The sequence below is a fragment of the Balaenoptera borealis genome (assembly GCF_965194805.1).
Source record: "Balaenoptera borealis genome assembly, chromosome: 4".
NCBI lineage: Eukaryota > Metazoa > Chordata > Mammalia > Artiodactyla > Balaenopteridae > Balaenoptera > Balaenoptera borealis.
This window is the reverse complement of record NC_138861.1, coordinates 18,483,623-18,497,678: the sequence shown is the minus strand read 5'-3', so window position 1 is coordinate 18,497,678 and position 14,056 is coordinate 18,483,623. Positions and strand designations below refer to the sequence as shown.

The 14,056-nt window shown below is 34.4% G+C and overlaps 1 protein-coding gene across 7 annotated transcripts in view; it reads left to right on the top strand.

Annotated features, from left to right (window-relative positions):
• The window catches only part of STPG2 (sperm tail PG-rich repeat containing 2), a gene marked incomplete at its 5' end in the record, with an annotated part of 597,317 nt that overhangs the window by 122,763 nt on the left and 460,498 nt on the right, over positions 1 to 14,056 (top strand). The gene's annotated exons all lie outside the window — the stretch shown is intronic.

Genomic DNA, 14,056 nt, shown 5'->3' with positions numbered 1-14,056 from the left:
TAATCCTACTAATTTATTATTAGTTTTAAAAAAAATTTCCTCAAGTGCTTTTATGCCATCCGTGAATGGCAGTTTCTTTTTTTCTCCATTAGTTTCGTCTTTTATATATATATATATATTTGGCTTACTGAATTTATGCCTCCCAGAACAAGGCTCAAGAATGTTCATAGGAATTAAAAAATATCCAGAACCCAACAAGGTAAAATTCACAGAGTGTAGCATTCAATAAAAAAAAAATTACTAGGTATGCAAAGGAGCAGGAAAGTATCAATAGAAAGAGGCCCAGAAGTTATACAGATGACAAAATTAGTGGAAAGTACATTAAACAGTTATTATAACTATATGCTATATGTTCAAGAAGGTGGAAGAAACATTGAGCATATTAAGTAGAGCAATAGCACAAATAGAAAGGCACAAATTAAAGTTCTAGAGATGGCAAGTATTGATATAATGTATGAAAAAATGTACACTAGTTAGCAGCAGATTAGTTAGTTCAGACTAAAAAATTAGTTAACCTCAAGACAGTAATAGAGAATGTTAATATCTCAAATGAAGTACAGTGAGAAAAAAAAGACAAAAAAAGAATCAATAAAGTATCAGTGAACTATGGGACAGTTTGAGGTGGCTTAAATGTGTAACTGGAATCCTTGAAGAGAAAGAAAGAGTGAGGGGACACAGAAAATAATTTTAAGAAATAAGGCTGAAAATTTCCAAACTTCGATGAGAACTAGAACCACATATCCATGAAGCTCAACAAATCCATAGCACAAAAGACATCAAGGAAACTATGCCAAGGCAAATTATAATCAAATTGAATAAAATGGTAAAAAAGAAAAACAATTCTTAAAAGCAGCCAGAGGAAATGTATACATGATATTAAGAGGGATGAAGTTAAAAATGACAGTACATTTCATGTTGGAAGTGATGCAAGTCAGAAGATAGCAGTGCAACATCTTTAAAGTATTGAAAGAAAACAATTGCCAACCTATAATTCTACTGCAGGCTCAAATATCTTTCAAAAATGAAAACAGAATGAAAAGCTTTTCTAAAAACTTCCATTTATAAAATGAATAAGTCATGGGGATGTAATGTACAGCATGGTGACTATAGTTAATAATACTGTATTGAATATTTGAAAGATGCTAAGAGAGTAAATTTAAAAAGTTCTCATCGCAAGAAAAGAATCTTTGTGGTGATGGGTGTTAACCTGACATTGTGGTAATCATTTTGTGATATGTATAAGTATTGAATCATTATGTTGCATACCTGAAACTAATATAATGTTGTATGTCAATTCTACCTCCGTAAAAAAAGAAGACCTTTTCATATATATAAAAGCTGAAATATTTATCTGCAAAAGACCTACAGTGTAAGAAATGTTAAGGGAAGTCCTACAGGCAGAGAAAAATGTTACCAGATGGAATCTGGATCTGTATAAAGTAATGCAGAGTATCAGAGATAACCATGTGGGTAAATATAAAAGGGTTTGTTTGATTTCTCATTTCATTGAAAGCCAAACGTTTTACATGTGTTTGATTTGCTGACAATTTACCTTTACATAAAGTAGTGGAAGCCAAGAGAGGAACTCCTATTCTGTTATTTTAAAGTGTAGAATTGTCAAAGAAGAGATTCTGGACATTGTTAGACACATACAAGACATGTAGAAAATCCCTATTTCAAAATGATCAGCAGAAAACAAGAAATATTCCTGAGATCAGAGATTATATGAGTAAGAAGGTTACTCATATAGTTATTATAGCCTAACAGGTTGACAGGAAGCCACTCTCATGAGTAAAATTCTGACAATGCAGTTGGCTACACATTAAACCTTTTAGAGTTCAGATTTTAAAAGGACATCTTAATGTTTGTGTATATAATTGTTCATTCTTTCTCATTCCTGAAGAATTTGAGGAAGCTTAAGAGAATGCATATATAGAAAAGTTAAAGTGGCTAACAATTCGGGTGGAAAATATAGAAAGAATAGATAGGTAGATAATCTATAGAGAGAATATAAACAGATGTTAAACACTGGGGAGGTTTGAACATAGCTGTCAGATCATAAAAGGGCATGTACAAAACATTGGAAATGTGTCCATACTATAGTACACACTTGGGAAGTAATGATTGAATAAATGAATACAAGAGAGAGGCATAGAAGTATAATCTAGGAAGTTTAAAGAAAAAACAATTTATTGTAAAAAATGCTAAAGAAAATTAAAATGACTTTGTATAGGTTTGGTTTGGCAAAAGAATTGCTAAGAAGATACAAGAATCCTGTAGGGGTGGGGTAGATGATATAGGGATAACAGAGCCACTGAATTACTAAACTGGATTGGACTCTTCTATCACAGAAAATGATTTTCAACCCAGAAAGTGTGGAACACACATGCTTTATAGGAAATTGAACACTAATATACCTATGGTGGTAATGTAAGAGTACCCTAGTACTTAAAAAATTTTTTTTAATGAAATGCTTCACAAATTTGCATGTCATCCTTGCACAGGATGATAATATCTGTATTGTTCCAACTTTAGTATATTTGCTATTAAAGTAAGCACCCTAGTGCTTTAAATTAGTTTAAAACTTTAGCTGTAGCTGAAATACATCTCATCGTAATGAAAGAACAGCTGTGAAATCATTATCAGTAATCTCTTAGTAATGCTGCAGATTTATAGGCATATCAGAAAAATGGAAACGAATAAAAGTTTTTCTTATTTAAACAAAAATTATTAAAATTTCACGAAGTGAGATTTTCATAAATTCTTGCAAAATTTTAAATTGTTGTTAGTAAAGTTGCAGGATATAATTAACATTCAAAAATCAGTGACATTTTTACACACTAACAACAACTGTCTAAAAAAGAAATTAAGGAAACAATCCCATTTACAATAGAATGAAAAATACTTAGTAATAAATTTAACCAAGGAAGAGAAAGGTCTGTACACTTGACAACTATAAAATATTGATAAAAAAAAATTGAAGAAGACACAAATAAATGGCAAGATAGCCCATGTTCATGGATTGGAAAAATTAATATTGTGAAAATGTCCATACTACCCAAATGATATACAGATTCAGTGCAATCTCTATCAAAATTCCAATGGCATTTTTCACAGAAATAGAAAAAAATTCTAAAATTTATATGGAACCATAAAAGATCTCAAATAGCCAAAGCAATCTTGAGCAAAAAGAACAGGAGGCCTCACACTACCTGATTTTAAAATACACTACAAAGCTATAATAATAAAAACAGTTTTGTACTGGCATAAAAACAGACATATAGACCATTGGAACAGAATAGAGAGCCTCAGAAATACATCTATATGTTTTCTTCCAAGAACACTCGATGAGGAAAAGACAGTCTCTTCAATAAACTGTGCTGGGAAAACTGGATATCCACATGCAGAAGAATGAAACTGGACGTTTATCACACACCATATAAAAAAATCAAGCCAAGATTAATTAGAGACTTAAATGTAATACCTGAAACTGTAAAACGATTAGAAGAAAACACAGGGAAAAAGCTTTTTGACACTTATCTAGACAATAATTTCTTTACATATGACCCCAAAAGCACAACCAACAAAAGCAGAAATAAGCAAATTGGATTGCATCAAAATATAATAAAAAGCTTCTGTACAGTAAAGGAAACAGTCAACAGAGTGAATGGGAAAAGAATATTTACAAACCATGCATCTGATAAGGCATTACCATCCAAAATATATAAGAAACTCAAACAGCTCAATAGCAAGAAAACTAATAGTTTGATTTAAAAATGGACAAAGGATGTGAATGGACATTTCTTAAAAGAAGACATACTAATGGCCAACAGGTATATGAGAAAATGCTCGACATCACTAATCATCAGGGAAGTGCAAATAAAAATCACAATGCCATATCATCTCACATCTGTTAGAATGGGCATTCTCAGACAAGAGATAAGTGTTGGTGAGGATATGGAGAAAAGGAAACCCTTGTGCACTGTTGGTGGGAATGTAAATTGGTACAGCCATTGTGGAAAACAGTATGGAGATTCCTCAAAAAATTAAAAATAGAACTACCATATGATCCAGCAATCTGACTTGTGATTATTTATCTAAAGGAAATGAAGTCAGTATATTGAAGAGATATCTGCTGTTCCATGTTCATTGCAGCATTATTCACAATGGCTGAGATGTGAATCAATGCATGTGTCTATAGAAAGATGAATGGATAAAGAAGGTGTGTGTGTGTGTGTGTGTGTGTGTGTGTACACACACACACACGCCACATACATGGGAATACTATTCAGCCTTAAAAAAGAAGGAAATCCTGCCATTTGCAACAACAGGGATGAAGAACATTTTGCTAAATCAAATAATGAAATAAGCAAAATGCAGAAAGACAAATACTTCATGCTCTCATTTATATATGGAATCTAAAAAAATAGAACTCATAGAAGCAGAGTAGAATGATGGTTGTCAAGGGCTGAGGGGTGAAGGAAATGGGGACATGTTGGTCAAAGGATACAAAGTTTCAATGCAGGATGAATAAGTTCTGGAGATCTAATGTATAGCGTGGTGACTATAGTTAATAATACTGCATTGTATACTTGAAATTTGCTAAGAGAGTATATCTTAAATGTTTTCACTACACACTTGAGTTAAAACTATCATCAAACTGAGAAAAAATAATGCAAATTTAGCTATATGATTGGAAGTAATATCTCTCTAAAACACGTCATGTCATGGTACTGCCTTTTAATAAGTTCCCTTTGCCTAAAATTCTGTGCCTTCTATCAGGTATAGGAAGAAATTTAAGTCCAAGAACAATGTCCTTTTCATAATCTGTTGTCTACCTAGTTTTCCAAACTCCTATCTTACCATTGCCATAATTTCCCTTCACTCCAAGCTCAAAAATGCCTTTAAGATAACACAAAATTAATGAACACATGCTAACTGCTTTGTTAATAAAAACTTGACTGACAACAATTATTTTTAAAATAAATACAATACCCTTTATGGTGTCTGTCTAGCTCTCTAGCCTCATTTCTCATTGCTGCCATAATTTCCCTTAATTTTTGCTTCTCACTCCCTTACCTTTACCTTCACTTAAAGTTCCTTAAATACAACATGATACATCATGTCATTGTGCAATTATTCTCATGCATTGGGAGGACAGAAGACTCAGCATTCCTTTGTCCCTTTAGGCGATAAGGTTCATTAATGATGCTTCTTCAGGTTCATCTATAGAAACCTTGTTACAGCTTTTACTTCCTCTAAAGAGCCTAGTTGGACTCCCTTCTCAGCTCTCACCAAGGTATAGACCAACCCAGGGTCTGATTTGAGGGCCTCATTAAACCAATCAATGCGAGCTTTTGGCCCTTACTGGGAATTCCTTGTTCTTCAGGAATAATTTCAATCCCTCAGATTTCTGTCATGAATGAGGTTCAAAGGGTTACCTGTACATGCAGTTTCAGGGTAGGCCCATGCTGAGGCAGTTAGTGTAGTATGCATGCAAACCAGGATATTTAAGGGCATCAGAGACCTGTTATTTGCTTAAATCTTGGGTGGCTGAACACCACTTGTCCCTCTAAGAAGTTGGAAGATGCCCACTTCTTGGGGGTTGCATAACTAAGTAGCATGCCAGAGTCTTGTCTGTTATTAGAATTAACCAGACAAATTGCTTTACCAACTAAGAATGGCTATGACCACCCCCCATAGAATTGAGGAACATCTATCAGTCTGTCAATCTTGTCCATGCCAGGGCCAAATCAGGTCTCCTGTGCTGAGTCAAATTAAGCACTGTGTGTAACATTTTTTAAAACATTACATTATTAATTAATACGGAGCCCCCTTTTTCAGTCTCCAAAAATTTCCTCACTGCCCTTTCAGCCTCCATTAACAATTTGTCATCCTCAAAGATTTGCTAAAATCTCTCTCATGATATGGGGCAGAATATATATGTAGTTCTCCTAGAAATTTCCTATTCATTCTTTTTTAAAATTTTTTATTTTACATTGGAATATAGTTGCTTAACAATATTGTGTTAGTTTCAGATGTACAGCAAAGTGATTCAGTTATACATATACATGTATCTGTTCTTTTTCAAATTCTTTTTCCACTTAGGTTGTTACACAGTATTGAGTAGAGTTCCCTGTGCTATACAGTAGGACCTTGCTGGTTATCCATTTTAAATAAAGCAGTGTGTACATTGCTTCCCCAGGAGTGGGATTGCAGGATCATATGGTAGTTCTATGTTTAGTTGTTTAAGGAACCTCCATACTGTTCTCCATAGTGGCTGTACCAATTTACATTCCCACCAACAGTGTAGGAGGGTTCCCTTCTTTCTACACCCTCTCCAGCATTTATTGTTCGTGGATTTTTTGATGATAGCCATTCTGACTGGTGTGAGGTGATATCTCATTGTAGTTTTGATTTGCATTTCTCTAATAATTAGCGATGTTGAACATCATTTCATGTGCCTCTTGGCCATCTGTATGTCTTCTTTGGAGAAATGTCTATTTAGGTCTTCTGCCCATTTTTTGATTGGGTCATTTGTTCTTATGATGTTAAGCCTCATGAGCTGTTTGTAAATTTTGGAGACTAATACCTTGTCAGTCACATCTCTGGCAAATATTTTCTCCCATTCTGTGGGTTGTCTTTTCATTTTGTTTATGGTTTCCTTTGCTGTGCAAAAGCTTTTGAGTTTTATTAGGTCCCATTATTTAATTTTTGTTTTTATTTCCATTACTCTGGGAGTTGGATTGAAAAAGATAATGCTGCAATTTATGTCAGAGAGTGTTTTGCCTGTGTTTTCCTCTACGAGTTTTATAGTATCTGGTCTCACATTTAGGTCTTTACTCCATTTTGAGCTTATTTTTGTGTATGGTGTTAAAGAATGTTCTAATTTCATTTTTTTAAATGTAGCTGTCCAGTTTTCCCAGCACCATTTATTGAAGAGACTTTCTTTCCACCATTGTAAAGTCTTACCTCCTTTGTCATAGATTAGTTGACCATAGGTGCATGGGTTTATTTCTGGGCTTTCTATCCTGTTCCATTGATCTATATTTCTATTTTTGTGTCAGTACCATACTGTTTTGGTGACTATATCTTTGTAGTATAGTCTAAAATCAGGGAGCCTGATTCTTCCAGCTCCATTTTTCTTTCTCAAGATTGCTTTGGCTATTTGGGGTCTTTTGTGTCTCCATACAAATTTTAAGATTTTTTTGTTCTAGTTCTGTGAAGAATGACATTGGTAATTTGATAGGGGTTGCATTGAATCTGTAGATTACCTTGGGTTGTATAGTCATTTTGACAATATTGATTCTTCCAGTCCAAGAACATGGTATATCATTGTATCAGTTTGTGTCATTTTTGATTTCTGTCATCAGCATCTTATAGTTTTTGGAGGACAGGTCTTTTGCCTCCTTAGGTAGGTTTTTTCCTAGGTATTTTATTCCTTTTGATGTGATGGCAAATGGGATTGTTTTTTGAATTTCCCTTTCTGATCTTTTGTTGTTAGTATATAGAACTACAACAGATTTCTGTGTATTACTTTTGTAACCTGCAACGTTACCAAATTCACTGATGAGCTCTAGTAGTTTTCTGGTAGCGTCTTTAGGATTTTCTATGTATAGTATCATGTCATCTGCAAACAGTGACGGTTTAACTTCTTCTTGTCCAATTTGGATTCCTTTTATTTCTTTTTCTTCTCTGATTGCCATAGCTAGGACTTCCAGAACTATGTTGAATAAAAGTGACAAGAGTGAACATCCTTAATCTTGTTCCTGATCTTAGAGGAAATGCTTTCAGCTTTTCACTGTTGAGTATGATGTTAGCTGTAGGTTTGTCATATATGGCCTTTATTATGTTGAGGTATGTTCCCTCTATGCCCACTTTATGGAGAGTTTTTTTTTTTTTATCATAAATGGGTGCTGAATTTTGTCAAAAGCTTTTTCTGCATCTATTGAGATGATCATATGGCTTTTATTCTTCAATTTGTTGATGTGCTGTATCACACTGATTTATTTGAGGATATTGAAAAATCCTTGCACCCATGGAATAAATGCCACTTGATCATGGTGTATGACCCTTTTAATGTATTGTTGGATTTGGATTGCTAGTATTTTGTTGAGAATTTTTGCATCTAAGTTCATCAGTGATATTGGCCTATAATTTTCTTTTTCTGTGGTATCTTTGGTTTTCGTATCACAGTGATGGTGGCCTCACAGAATGAGTTTGGGAGTGTTCCTCCCTCTGCTATATTTTGGAAGAGTTTGAGAAGGACAGGTGTTAGCGCTTCTCTAAATGTTTGATAGAATTCGCCTGTGAAGCCATTAGTTCCTGGACTTTTGTCAGTTTGGAGTTTTTAAATCACAGTTTCAATTCCAGTGCTTGTGGTTGGTCTGTTCATATTTTCTGTTTCTTCCTGGTTCAGCCTTGGGAGATTGTACCTTCCTAATAATTTGTCCATTTCTTCCAGGTTGTCCATTTTATTGGCATATGGTTGCTTGTCGTAGTCTCTTATGAGCCTTTGTATTTCTCTGGTGTCAGTTGTTACTTCTCCCTTTTCTAATTTTGTTGATTTGAGTCTTCTCCCTTTTTTCTTGTTGAGTCTGGCTAAAGGTTTATCAATTTTGTTTATCTTTTCAAAGAACCACGTTTTAGTTTCATTGATATTTGTTATTGCTTTCTTTGTCTCTATTTCATTCATTTCTTCTCTCATCTTTATGATTTCTTTTGTTCTACTAACTTTAGGTTTTGTTTCTTCTTATTTCTCTAGCTGCTTTAGGTGTAAGGTTAGGTTATTTGAGATTTTTCTTGTTTCCTGAGGTAAGATTGTATTGCTATAAACTTCCCTCTTAAAACTGCTTTTGCTGCATCCCATAGGTTTTGGATCATTGTGTTTTCATTTCATTTTCATTTTCATTTCATTGTGTTTTCATTTCATTTTCATTTGTCTCTAGGTAGTTTTAATTTTCTCTTTGATTTCTTCAGTGATCCATTTGTTATTTAGTATCATATTGTTTAGCCTCCACATATTCATGTTACTTATGGTTTTTTTCTCATAGTTAATTCTAATCTCATAGTGTTGTGGTCAGAAAAGATGCTTGATATGATTTCAATTTTCTTAAATTTACTGAGGCTGCCTTTGTGACCCAGCATGTGGTCAGTCCTGGAGAATGTTCCATGTGCACATGAGAAGCATGTGTATTCTGCTGTTTTTGGAAGCAATGCTCTATAAATATCAATTAAGTCCATCTGGTCTAATGTGTTATTTAAGGCATGTGTTTCCTTATTGATTTTCTGTCTGTGTGATCTGTCCATTGATGAAAGTGGGGTGTTAAAATCCCCCACTGTTATTGTGTTACTGTTGATTTCTCCCTTTATGGCTGTTAGTATTTGCCTTGTATATTGAGATGCTTCTATGTTGGGTGCATATATATTTACAATTTTTATATCTTCTTCTTGGATTGATCCCTTGATCATTATGTAATGTCCTTCTTTGTCTCTTATAACAGTCTTTATTTTAAAGTCTTTTTTGTCTGATATGAGTATTGCTACTTTAGCTTTCTTTTGATTTCCATTTGTATGGAATACCAGAATATCTTCTTCCATCCCCTCACTTTCAGTATGTATGTGTCCCTAGGTCTGTAGTGGGTCTCTTGTAGACAGCATATATATGGGTCTTTTTTTTTTTGTATCCATTCAGCCCGTCTTTGTCTTTTAGTTGAAGCATTTAATCCATTTACATTTAAGGTAATTATTGATATGTATGTTCCTATTGCAATTTTCTTAATTATTTTGGGTTTGTTTTTGTAGGTCTTTTTTCTTCCCTTCTTCTTTTGTTCTCTTTTCTTGTGGTTTGATGGCCATCTTTAGTGCTGTGTTTGGGTTCCTTTTTCTTTTCGTGTGTGTCTGTGTCTATTATAGTTTTTGGGTTTGCTGTTCCCATGTGGTTTTGGTATAGCAGTCTATATATGTACAAGTTTGTTTTAAGTTGCTGGTCTCTTCCCCACCTAGAGGAGTTCCTTTAGTATTTGTTGCAAAGCTGGTCTGGTGGTTCTGAATTCTCTTAACTTTTGCTTGTCTGTAAAGCTCTTGATTTCACCATCAAAGCTGAATGAGAGCTTTGCTTGGTAGAGTATTCTTGGTTGTAGGTTCTTCCCTTTCATCACTTTAAATATATCATGCCACTCTCTTCTGACCTGCAGAGTTTCTGCTGAGAAATTAGCTGAAACCTTATGGGAGTTCCCTTGTCTGTTGTCATTTTTCCCTTGCTGCTTTTAATATTTTCTCTTTGTCTTTAACTTTTGTTAATTTGATTACTGTGTATCTTAGCATGTTCCTCCTTGGGTTAATCCTGCCTGGGACTCTCTGCACTTCCTGGACTTGGGTGACTGTTTCCTTTCCCATGTTAGGGAAGTTTTTCAGCTATTATCTCTTCAAATATTTTCTCAGGTCCTTTCTCTCTTCTCCTTCTGGGACCCTTATAATGCTAATGTTGGTGCATTTAATCTTGTCCCAGAGGTCTCTTAGACTGTTTTCATTTCTTTTCATACTTTTTTCTTTATTCTGTTCTGTGACAGTGATTTCCACCACTTTATCTTCCAGGTCACTTGTCTGTTCTTCTGCCTCAGTTATTCTGCTATTTATTCCTTGTAGTGTATTTTTCATTTCAGTTATTGTATTGTTCATCTCTATTTGTTTGTTCTTTAGTTCTTCTAGGTCTTTGTTAAACATTTCTTGCATCTTCTTGATCCTTGCCTCCATTCTTTTTCCAAGATCCTGGATCATCTCCACTATCATTATTTTTAATTCTTTTTTCTGGAAGATTTCCTATCTCTAATTCACTTACTTGTTTTTCTTGGGTTTTATCTTGTTATTTCATCTGGGACATATTCCTCTGCCATTTCATTTTGTCTAACTTTCTGTCATTGTGGTTTCCATTCCGTAGGCTGCATGATTGTAGTCTTCTTGCTGTCTGCCCTCTGATGGATGAGGCTATCTAACGGGCTTGTGCAGACTTCCTGATGGGAGGGACTGGTTTTGGGTAGATCTGGATCTTGTCCCTCTGGTGGGCAGGGCCATGCTCAGTAAAAATTTAATCTGCTTGTCTGATGGGTGGTGCTGTGTTCCCTCTCTTTTGGTTGTTTAGCCTGTGGCAACTCAGCACTTGAGCCTACAGACTGTTTGGTGGGGCTGATTTTGCCCTCCGGGAGTGCTCACACCAAAGAGTACTTCCCAGAACTGCTGCTGCCAGTGTCTTTGTCCCCGCAGTGAGCCACAGCCCCCCCCCCGCCCACCTCTGCAGGAGACCCTCCAATACTAGCAGGTAGGTCTGGCCTAGTCTCATGGGGTCACTGCTTTTTTCCCCTGGGTACTGGTGAACACAGGACTTTTTGTGTGCTCTCCAAGAGTGGAGTTTCTGTTTCCCCCAGTCGTGTGGAAGTCCCACAGTCAAATCCCATTTTTCTGCCAAGCCAGATTCTCTGGGGACTCCTCTTCCCATTGCTGGACCCCAAGGCTGGGAAACCTGACATGGGGCTCAGGCCTTTCACTCCCATGGGAGAACTTCTGTGGTATAATTGTTTTCCGTTTTGTGAGTTGTCAACCCAGTGAGTATGGGATTTGATTTTATTGTGATTGCATCCCTCCTGCCATCTCGTTGTGGCTTCTTCTTTGTCTTTGGATGCAGGGTATCTTTTTTGGTAGGTTCCAGGCCCTATTCATTCTCCATATATTGTTCATATGTCACCCTCCTTGGAAATCTTTCATTGATCACATTTTCTCCCTGCTTCCACCCCACTGTCCCTGACTCTTTGATGTCACTGTATTTTGCATATCCTCAGATTTCTGTTTAATGGAATTAATTACTATATTTTGGTTTAGTATTGTTTTAAGATACACAGTACAATTTTAAGATGAGAACAGATGGCAACAACAATGAAAACAAAAGAGACTAGAAAAAAGTATGATTAACAATTTTAAGGTAGGAATTGTTATGTAACTAATTTGACATTTGATTTCCTGAATTACTGACACATTAACTCTTTTATGTTTCATTATATGTCGACTTTGTATTTATGGGATTAATTTTTATATTTTTGGACATTAATTTTTTTCAGGTTTCTAATTTTTATTGAAACTTATTTTTTCCAGAGATTTGTTTCCTAGGTAAACATTCCTAAAGAAGTTTGTTTTCTATGTTAAAGTCTATTTTTTATTCTTCTTCCTTATTAAGAGAGAATTCTCTGGGGTTGTTTTGTGTTTCTGCCCATCTTTGTTTATGACTGTCTTTTCAAGGATGATTGTATAGCAAATAGCTTTGGAAGATAGAGATAGTGTCTGCCTCTCAAGCAGAGGGCAGGCATGCTTACTGCTGATTATGAAAGATTCGGGTTCCCTAAGCTCACAGGTTTTCTTCTGAAACAAAGCCCATTGCTTTGTACAAGTATCCATTTTGCTCCATCTGCCTTGCCTTCATTAGGATTTGAGGGCAAGGAGGACAGAAGCAAGCATGCTGACGCTCATGCTCTGTATTATTTTATGAGGAATAAGGTCCTTTGTTTCTGTATCAGGAATCTCATGTCTTTTGCCAGCATCAGAGAAACTGTGGCAGGTTAACTTGTTAGCTTGAGGTAGATAAAAATCTCAGACTCTTCATAGTTCTTACATCTATATATCCTTAACTTGTAGACATTTTTTTAAAAATATTTTTTACTCCCAGAGGCCCGAGAATTACATATGATAGCCTCCCCAAAATAGCACTCTGGTTTCTGTCAATTTAATTTGTTTTCTGTTAAATTCACCAGTTTATTATTGAGATGCAAACATAAGAACAAGTTTAACATGTCCATACACACTCTAAAACATTTTTGTTTTTCTAGATTGCTAGATTTTCTAAATTGCTAGATTTTAATTTTGAGTATTTTTTTTCTGTCATTAACCTTTGACATATGTTTTTTCTTTAACTTTTATAGTGTGATATCTATCTATCTGTCTATCATGTGGTAGAAAACACAATGTTAAATTTACCATCTTAACCATTTCTAAGTGTTGATATAAGTATATTTTAAATGCATAATGAATGTTAGTAGTTTTTAGAATACTTGTATATTTTTAAAATGTACTAGAAGTTCATTATTCTGAGTAACATTATATTTAGATAAAACAAATTATTAAAATTATGTTTCAAGAAAAAATTTTAAAAAGCCCTCATTATAAATAGTCTTTATTCTCTATTGCAGATATTGAGACAGTATAGCACAGTGATTATGAGCAAGATCTCTGGTGGCAGAGTTTGTGAGAATATTTTCTTGCTTTGTCACTGACCTTGTGAAATTTATTTGAACTCTTTATGCCTTAGTAATGTAGAGATCATAATAGAACATACCTCAAAACATTATTATGAATACTGAATGAATCAGTACATGTAAAATAATTTAAATAGCTTCTGGCACATGGAAAGGACTCAGTAAGTCTTGTTATTATTATTGACAATTAAAAACTACATAAGTATAACTCAGACACTAGTAGTTTATATAAAATTTGAGAAACTATAATCAAGAGTGAAAGATACACCCTAAAAACATATGAGTTTTAAAAATCCAGTCTGATAAACTTTGTGTTTAACAGTGGTATTAATCCATTTATAGTTAATGTGATTACTGATATATTTGTGCGTATATGAACCATATTATTTCATATATTCTATCAGCCCACTTGTTTTAGCATTTTTTCTTACCTCACCTTCTTTTTTGAATTAATCAAATATTTTATATTTTTCCATTTCATCTACCTCTATTACATTTTTCTTATGCATTGTTTTACTATTCTTTTAGTAGTTACCATAAAAATTACAATATACATCCTTTACTTTTTGCAGTCCAATTAAAAGGATTACTTTTACCACTTTCCCAATAATGCTAACTTAGAACATTTTAGCTCTGTTTTGCTATCTCCTATTTTTGTTTAATTATTGTCATATATTTTAAGTTTCCTTATATTTAAACTCTGAATATTATTGTTTCGTATAGTCAATATTTCCTCACACATTTAACCTTTCTGTTGT